Raw genomic sequence first — 9,899 nt, 5'->3', positions numbered from 1 at the left:
TGGGGTGGACGGGTGGCACTCATAGTACTGCAAGTAAAGTCCCACAATAATTTGACAAAACTGCCGGGGGTTGCGTCTGGGGTTCTCAGATAGATACTGGGGGTCGACATGGCAAGGAATGGCTGTGGGTGCTGCGCACAAAGGTGAAGGGTGCTCGGCAAGGTCACGAAGTGGCCTTTATATAGCACCGGGGCTGGGATATCTACCGGGGTGAAGGGTAACTGGCTGCCGATCCTGTACTCGGGTCAAAGCCACAAATATACACATCACATAAAGGTGACGCATTACTGTGGGCGCTGACGGGGTTGGTCTTGGCAGTTGTGCCCGAAATATAAAAATGCAACTGTACGCCAATGTACACATGCATAGCCACTACTCCAAAAATAAGAGCGCTCAAACAGACCGCATGCAACAAAAGCGATACAAGGCCACACATCACAAAGCGTAGGAAAACTAAGGCTCGATACAACTTTGAGCGACTTAGTCTACTTCGTTAATGTCTAAGTGGGCTGGCCTTGTGGACGCCGATGTTTCTCCACGGTTCTCACCGTCGGGATTTGCTGGTTGAGGCTGAGGTGCTGCAGGGTCGGGGAAATGGTGATGACCATCGCGGGGGTTGTTGGCCACAATCCCATTGGAATGGGTTCCCAAAAGGCGACGGAGCGCTTCTGGGGTCACCAAAGTGCTCTGGTTGATGGCTGGCGCAGACCTCGGGGAATCGATCGGGTGTCCGAACAGCACGACTGGGTTGTCGGTGTCGGGCTCCGCTTCTCTTCTTGCCGGGGCTCGGCGAACCAGCTCTCCACGAGCTGTGCTCAAATCGAGAGTGACCTGATCAAACAGTTGCTCTAGTGCGCTGACATAGCGCACCAGATGCAACAGCGCAGGATCCGTCTCGTGGTCTCCGTTGGCAACCTGGGGCGGCCTACCATACCCGTCACGACTGGGGTAGTAGTGGAACGAGCGACAGTTAACTCTGGGCGACAAGTGCCGGAGTTGAACTATAGCTTCGCGGGCTGCCAGTTGGATGGCTTGTGGCTCGAAGGAAGTTGTCCTTCCAGTGAACCTGTAGGGGCGTTCTGGCGACAGACCCCTACCGTAGATGTGCACAGTGGCCCAGTACTGACGGCCTTCACCGTACATGGGTCCCTGGTACACAACATACTCAGGAGGCTCTTCTAACGCATAGGCACGGCGGGTGAGGTTTGCGAGCACGGTTACAAAACCTCCAAGGTTGGTTGCTGTGGTCTCATTGTGAACAATGGGACCAGGCATCGTGGCTTGGGTTGGGAGAAAGAGGCTGTGCTGTGATTGAGGCTAGCGTGCCCTTTTTATAGGGAAAGGGGACGGAGTCTTCCTCTGCACGCTTGCGATAGAGACGGGTTGGGCGTCGGTCACTGGTGCGTGATCGACGGGCTAGGCGGATAGGTTGGGCACCGTCCGCCGAAAAGGGCGTCGGGTCACTGTGGGGCTACCTTACGTGGGAAGCTTGAACGGGGTTAAGCTAAGGTCTGATGGTTTGGGTTAACCTAGGTTTATTGACCTGGCTAAGATAGGATTAGCCAATGGTCAGCCTGGCTCTGATACCAAGTCTGTCACGACCGGATTTTGGTATATAAATTCCCAGAAAAACGGCCTGTGTGCTCACCAGCCCCAGGATTACTGTTAGCTGATGAGGCACCAACTTGATACAAGAATTCCAAGCAAGTACAAAAATATGTAGTACAAGACCATTTAGGCCTAGGAGTACAACATTTGGTTTGCTAGTGGTTGATGGCGGAAGCGGTCTGTGGTTCATCTGCGTCTACGGGACTCCATTTCCCACAGGAACAGCTGACCAGGATAACTCCTATCTTCGTGAGGCTGCAAATGTCAACACGTAGGTTCCGAGGTTGTCACCGCGATGCTTATCTCCAAGCAAGGAATCTAGCCAAGACAATAGCCAGGGACAAGCCAGTGAGTACGTTTGAATGTACTCGCAAACATTAAGAACACGAGTATAATATATCAAACATGCTCCGGGTTAATTAGATGATCACACGTCTGTCACGAAATATACGAAAGACCAAGATACACACATATGGTTAAAAATATACCAAAACAAAATACTGGGTGCCAAACGAGTGTCTGAATGACTCCTCGAGCGGAAAATGCAGAATAGTAATACTGGTGCCAAACGAGTGTCTGAATGACTCCTCGAGCGGAAAATGCAGAAATAATAATGCCGCAGTCGGGCATCGGGGCGACACCACATAAAGGGCTTATAAGAGAATAATCACAGTGAATATCCAGGAGGTAGAACCATCCCAGGGATACTCAATAATATACGTAATATAAATGGTTAGTCCAGAAATAAATAAGGATCAAAATCCACATGTGCCACAATCATGTAATATATAGTACAGTCGTTTCTCCATCCAAAAAACCGATAATCTAGTCAAGCCGTATCTCCATCCGAATACCGTTACTACGTTCCAGTTAAATCGTTCTCCATCCGAATACCGTTACTGAGTTCTAGTTAAATCGTTCTCCATCCGAATACCGTTACTGAGACTCAACTCAGACTGTGGTACTCAAGGACATGACTATCCAACAGGATATATCCTCTGCAGAGGGAGTACCATTTTCCACGAGTAACGAGATTACTCAGTCCCTTGGACTAATTCCGTCTACGGTCTTTTGATTGAAAACACGCCTGACCTGCACACACCAGCTTAACTCACCAGTGTCTGGAATCACCCACGACACCTGCCAAGCAAAACTCTAAGTGGGGAGGCTACAACCTCGACGTAGCATGGGATCACAAAATTTATACCGCGCACAAACTGGGGAAGCTATCCCCTTCGGCTACAACCAAAAAACCCATGCCCCCGGACCGGATGACTGGCTTTAATCCATGGCCATGGGACCCTCACCACGGCCTCTCTGTACGGTGTGTGCTTTGGAAAGGGGTTGACAACCTACTGAACCATACCCTGTCCCCTGCAGGGACAAGTGGTGGTACCGACAAAGAAGGAAGCTATTGATCAAGACTCGGTCTACAACCGACTCAGGTGGTCCAAGTATCCACCAACAATATTACCACTAGTGAAATAAATCACCACTCCTCGAGCCTCACCATGCTATGCCGGGCATACTCGTCTCGACGAGGGATTAGGGACAAGCTCATGTCTACCCAAGACCACGACTTTCCCGGCTTCCTACCGGTGTGCAAGAGAAGCTCACGAGGATGACCCAAATCACTAGTGTATCCATTGCTGACCACAAAACAACTCCAAAGTGCACTCATGCACGAGACCATATCGATACATAAAGCTATCACATACTCCAAGTCCAAAGGTGTTGTGATCGTATCAAAACACCACAACAAAACTATTATGCCAGAGTTCAAAAATGCTTGCCTTCAAGAGTATGCATAGGATGCACTTTTTGGAAGCTTCCCTTTTCCTCCAAAATCCTATTTTGCAAATATACAAATAACAAATATTTCAAACACAGTACCAAACGTTGTCTCAAATTTTTTTGAAATAAATCTTAAACTAAACTAGATGAAAATTGAGAGAGGTAGGAAAAGGAATCAACTCATTTGGAGTTTTATTTTAAAAGTTATAGCCAGTCAAAGTTTGGTCAAATCTCTGTTTTTAAATAAAACCAGAAAAGAAAACGATTCAGAAGAAAATACGCTTTCGCAGTAGAGGAGACGCACTCGGGAGTTTGCGCCTTCACTTAAACAGAGGGAGCGGTCGCGCGGGTCACTGACAGTGGGTCCAGAGGGCCCACTGGTCAGGTTTGACCGTTTCTTCCCTCCTTCTCCTCTCTTCTGCCCGACGGGAGCGGGGCTCCGGCGATCGCCGTCGACGAACGGCAGCGCCTCACGGGCATCCAAGGGCGGGGATGGAACGGCTAGACCGAGGCAGTCCTTTGGGTGGTTGATGGGTCGTCATAGGTGGAAGGAATCGCCGGCGGCGAGCTCCGCGGCGGAGAAAAGCTACGGTGGTGAAGTGACTTTGGTGCTCCGGTGGTCTCCGATCGAACTTGAGTAGCTGGGCAGCTCCGCAAGGACCAAAGGGAGCGACTGGTGGCGTTGGATTGGTGGGGGAGGGCTTGGCTGCAACGAACGGCACTGGATTGCGGCGGCGACCGAACTTGCCGGAGTTGAGGAAGATGGCCACTACGGGTCGATCTACTGCGTGGGAAGCTCTACGGGGAGTGTCTGATGTCGCCTGAAGCCTTGAACGAGCTCGGGGACCCTCTATATAGGCGCTCGAGGTTGGACCGTGGCGATAGAAGATAGGATCGCCGGCGACAGCCGTTGCTGTAGTTGCAGGGCATCGTGGCGGCGACGAACGCGTTCCGACGAGTGGGAGGATAAGCATGGCCTGTGCTCTGGGGCAGCTGGCGTGCGCTGGTGGTTTGGGCGGCGCCGTCCGCGGCGGAATCCGCTGCCGACGCCGGCGTGCTGCCAAGGCGGCGCTGCAGGGTGCCAGGGGGAGCTTGGAGTGTACTGGAGAGAGGGCGAGTGCGTGGCGGGGTTCGGTAGGCGGGCAGGGGTCAGAGATGGGACGCGACGAGGGCGGCAGTGCGGTGTGTCGGCGTAGTGCGCGCGCGTGCAAAACATGCGCTCTGGGCGCGCCCAGAGCACGCACGGCACCTGTTCGACGAAATGCCAGCGCGCTCTAGAGCTCGAGGGTGGAGCTGGCGCTGCACAGGATGGAGGTAGGGGTAACAAGGCACTCAGTGGACAAGGTGGATCGGTCAGGGGTTCAAGCCCATAATGCAAACCAGAGAGCTTGCCAAAAAGGACTATGCACACCAGGTGTTCGACAGAGTGCCATATGCACTTAGGCAACTCTTGGAGTGGCCAAAATCTCCAGATCAGTGTCTCTTTCGATGCAGAAGATGGTGGTAAGATCACTTGGGCAAAACCAGAAACTTGTTAGTGTAAGTTTTGCAAAACTCCAGTTTTGGACAGAAAGAAAAAGGGTTTAAAGCATGCACTTCAAAACCTCCAATGAGCCCAATCTCCTGGACTTAAGAGTTTGGTAGGGAGGGCTACTAGTAGGAAAAAGCTCAGGGTTACTAGAGCAAAGAAAAAAAAGGTTGCAGTACAAATCACCAAATTGGGTCAGAATGCAAAAGAGGTTGATCCACTCAAATTTTTCAAAGAACATCACTGGGTTTTTGCTTGAAGATGAATTGTATACATCCATTGACATCTCCAAACACTTGGAAGAATTTTTAAAGAAATATTTAAAAGGGTTGTAGTGCAAAAGTGCCTACTGGACCAGATTGGAAAAGTTGGTGTAGAGCTCAAAATCTCCAATGGCCAGAAGGTATTTTTGCATAAAAGTGATGTGGAACCATCACATGACATCCCCAAATTTTGGTGGAAAATTTGAATGCATTTGCCAAATGTTTGTAGTGCAAATAGGCTCCAAATGCAAAAAAAATCATTTTATAAGAACAAAGTTTTGAGAAAGTAAATCTAGCAACATTTGAATCCACTGATAAATAATTGTTTTATTATAAAGATAAATCAAGTCCAACAATACCTTTGAAGGTTTTTTCCCACAAGAGGTATAAATCCAAAATCACAAAAGGTAAAACTTGACAATTGGAAAAGTTTTATTTCCTGGCAACATTTTAATAAATAAAAACAAGGCCAAAATTTTGGGGGTGTCACAGGATCGTCCCATCCATGGTGGTTCAGCCGATGAGGGGAGGCGCGCGTTGATGGCGCGGCCTCCCCGCCCGCGCTTCCATTCGGCTGAGGTGCCGCCGGAGTTCGTTGTCTGGTCGGAGAGCCCGGCCGGCAACTGGCTCCAACTTCCGCGCTTCTTCGCCGGCGAACTGCCGGCCTCTGGTCCGGGCGGGCTCTGGCTGCAGGCGGACGGTGTTGCAGCAGGGCCTCTTGGGTTGCGGTCGAGACTTCCGCCGCGGGCAACATAGCCCTGGCCCGCGGCTAGCAGACGTTTGCCCGCGCGCGCGGCCTGGGCAGGCAGTGCACCCTCCACTTCAGGTACGATGGTTAATCGACCCTCTACGTGAAGGTGTTCGGGGAAGATGGTCGCCGTGCCGGGTGCTGCCCCGAGACGAACAACGGTGAGGAGGTGCTCCGCCTTGGTAATGGTCACGATGAGGACGAGGGCGAGCCTGTCCTCGGCGGCGACCGCGTCTCCTCCAGCTACGGCGGCTCTTCCTCCGATGACAGCTCCAGCAGCGGTGGCTACGACCAGCCGCCGCGTCGCCGCGCCCGCTTCGAAGGAGGCAGCGGGTCATCTCGTCGTCGCGCCTCCGTGAAGCGCGAGGAGGGGTCTGGCTAGGCTCGGGGTGTCGCCAAGGGCCTGCCTCCACGGATTGCTGCAACGCTGATTGCTTAGCTTTTTCTTTCTTTCCTGCATCGAAAAACGAAACCAGTGTGGGCCGAGAGGGGCGTGTATCGAACTGTGGTTCTTTGGTTAATGCATTGTGCGAGTCGTTCCCATGCCGTGTTGTTATTTTGCGCAAAGATAAGTTAACCTGGTGTGTTTGGGAAGCCCTTTCCCTCACGTGGTGTCCGCGTTGCTCGGAAACAGCAAAAAATACATTAGGGGGTGCACCAAAGGATTTTCCATCCACCCAAGCCTTGACTTGGTGCCTTGTATCGCGGTACCCGAGGGGCACGGATTTAGGAGAGATGTGCCAGCTTCCAGGCTCGAACGAGGGTGGCTCGCGAGAAGGCAAAGAGAAGAGAAATGCTTGCGAGGGCACCTGCCTAGCCCCCTCGCGAGGTATGCGAGAGAGAGAACATGAGCAAACTAGAGCCAAAAAAGCGGTAAAAGGATGGGGAACCAAATCAGCAACAAACACCAAGAGCAACTCAGATTATGGAAAAGCGAGCCAACTACGGAAAGCAAATGAAAAGCCGCGTCCGGCACCTAATCTAGTATTCAAGTCTTCTCACCAGCGCGGAGCTAAGTGCTGTCCACTAGGCGTGGGAGGGAGTCCCAAGGCCTGAGAACGGCGCTCCTGAGACTCCGGGGCGTGTACAGCCCCAACTCATTATTACGTGAGAGTGTCACGGGCGGCGATTCTTCACAGGCACCGGGCCTTCTTCACAGGCTCTGGGCCTTTCTTCTCAGGCTCTGGGCTTTGCTTCTCAGGTTCTGGGCCTTGCTTCATGGATAGAACTTCCGGAGGTGCTGGATGTTCCAGGCATTCTGGATGGGTGTCCCATCCTGCGTCTCCAGGCGCGCTGCACCCGGCCTGGAGACATGAACGACCCTGAACGGGCCCTCCCACATGGGCGAAAGCTTGTGCAGCCCTTCCCTGGAGAGGACCCGCCTCAGGACGAGGTCGCCTACCTCGAGCGTCCTGGAGCGGATGTTGCGGCAGTGGTACCACCGCAGAGCTTGTTGGTACCTTGCCGCCCTCAATGCGGCTTCGCGACGGCGCTCCTCCCCCAGCACGAGATCCATCCCCCGCGTGGCGTCCTGCTGCGTTTCGTCGAACGCCGGGACCCGCGCGGAGCAATGCTTGACCTCGTGAGGAAGGACTGCCTCAACTCCATAGACGAGGAAGAATGGAGTCTCGCCCGTTGGCTTGGTGGCAGTGGTACGGATGGACCACAACACGGACTGGAGTTCGTCGTGCCAGCCCCTGCCGCAGGCCTCCAGCTTCTTCTTGAAGGTCCTGGTCTTGAGACCCCTCAGGACCTCAGCGTTGGCGCGTTCGGCCTGACCATTGCTCCTGGGGTGGGCCACCGAAGCGTAGCAGATCTGTGTTCCAAGGTTAGCACAGTAGGTTTTGAAGAGGTTACTAGTAAACTGCGAGCCGTTATCTGTTATGATGCGGTTGGGGACCCCGAAGCGGCTCATGAGGCCCTTGATGAACTTGACAGCAGAGCCGGCTGGAATGGTACGGACGGCTTCCACTTCCGCCCACTTGGTGAACTTGTCGATGGCGACGTAGAGATAGCGGTAGCCCCTTGGCGCTCGTGGGAATGGGCCTAAGATGTCCAGCCCCCAGACCGCGAACGGCCACATGAGCGGAATGGTTTGGAGGCCCTGTGCAGGCTGATGGATCTGCTTGGCATGGAATTGGCAAGCTTCACAAGACTTCACCAGCTCGGCCGCGTCGTTGAGTGCTGTAGGCCAATAGAACCCACCGCGGAACACCTTGCGAACAAGGGTCCCTGACGACGAGTGGTGTCCGCAATCACCGCCGTGTATGTCAATCAGCAGCTCCCTTCCTTGATCGCTGGAGATGCAGCACAGCGTGACATCATTCGGTCGCTTCCTGTACAACTCGCCGTCTTGAATGCAGTATGCCGTGGCCTGTCGGGCCACGCGCTCAGCGTCTTCTTCCTTCTCCGGCAGCGTCCCGTGCATCAGGTACTCCTTGAATTCCTTGGTCCAGCACTCCTCCTGGGGCCCGAGCGCCAGGAGCAGCCAAGCTTCTGTGGTTGGGCCGCAGGCTGGGGCTCCCGTGGCCGGGGGCTGTGGGAGCTCTTTCCGAGGCTGAGTCGTGCTCGAAAGAGGTGGCGTAGCCGATGGCTTCAAGAGCCGCTCTTCGAAGACGCCGGGCTCTTGCGGTTGCCGCTTGGATGCTCTCTTGGCGGTGTCGTCGGCTTCCTTGTTGGTGCCCCGCGGCACGTGCTGCATCTCCAGGCCCGAGAACTGCTTTTCCATCTTGCGCACCTCCGCAAGGTAGGCCTCCATGTGCTCGTCCTTTGGCTCGTACACTTTATTGGAGAAGTTGACGAGGAGCTGCGAGTCGCCCTTGATGGTAAGGTGCCTCACCCCCAGAGCCGCCGCGGCTTTCAGGCCAGCTATGAGGCCTTCGTATTCTGCAATATTGTTGGAGACCTTCTTGCCGCACTGGAAGCAGAGTTGCACGGCGTAGTAAAGCTTGTCCTGAGTGGGCGAGATGAGCACTACTCCAGCCCCCGCGCCCTGGTGCACGAAGGCGCCATCGAAATACATGACCCAACCGTCTGGTGCCTCACTTCCTGGGGAGGTGGACCGGTCTTCTCCTTCCTCAAGAGCCGGGGCATCGGTCCATTCTGCCACAAAATCGGCGAGCGCGGCTCCCTTGATGACCCTGGTAGTGCTGAACTCCAGCTGGAATGCTTACAGCTCGATGTTCCATTCAGCGACCCTTCCGGCTGAGTTCGGGCTCCTGAGTACCCTCTCCAATGGGTAAGATGAGACGACCTTGATGGGGTGGCCCTGGAAGTAGTGTCGCAGCTTGCGCGAGGCCACCAAGAGTGCGAGCAGGAGCTTTGGCGGCATGGGGTAGCGTGCCCTCGTGTCCCGCAGTACGGTGCTGACGAAGTACACCGGGTGCTCGATGAGGGCTGGCACACTATTGAGGCTCGGGTCCTGCGGAGACTGTGGCATATCCTGAGGTGGAGGGTTTCCTGAGTCCTGACCGTCCTCAGGAGCTTCTGTGATGTTGCCCTACTGGGCTTGGTCTTCCGCCACTGACGGCTCTGCCGCGCCTTCCTGACCCTGCGCTGCATCAGCTCTGGCTTGGCGCGGCGCACCCTTGTCTTGGCGCTCCTCCCGAACTGCCACCAGCGCCGCGCTGGCGGAGTACGGGGAGGCGGCAAGGTAAAGTACCAGAGGCTCGAGAGGCCGTGGTGCCACCATCACCGGGGGGCTGGTGTGGTATTTCTTGAGGTCTTGGAAGGCTCGGTCGGCCTCCGGGGTCCACTCGAAGGGGCCCTTCTTCTTCATGAGCTTAAAGAAGGGCAAGGCGCGCTCGCCTAGCTTGGAGATAAAACGTCCTAACGCAGTCACCCATGCTGCTAGCTTTTGCATCTCCTTGAGGGTCTGTGGTGGGCTCATGTCTTCGATGGCCTTGATCTTCTCCGGGTTCGCCTCGATCCCTCTGTGGGATACGAGGGACCCTAGCAG

The sequence above is a fragment of the Aegilops tauschii genome, chromosome 1, assembly GCF_002575655.3.
Source record: "Aegilops tauschii subsp. strangulata cultivar AL8/78 chromosome 1, Aet v6.0, whole genome shotgun sequence".
Lineage (NCBI taxonomy): Eukaryota > Viridiplantae > Streptophyta > Magnoliopsida > Poales > Poaceae > Aegilops > Aegilops tauschii.
Note: the sequence above shows the minus strand (reverse complement) of the source record.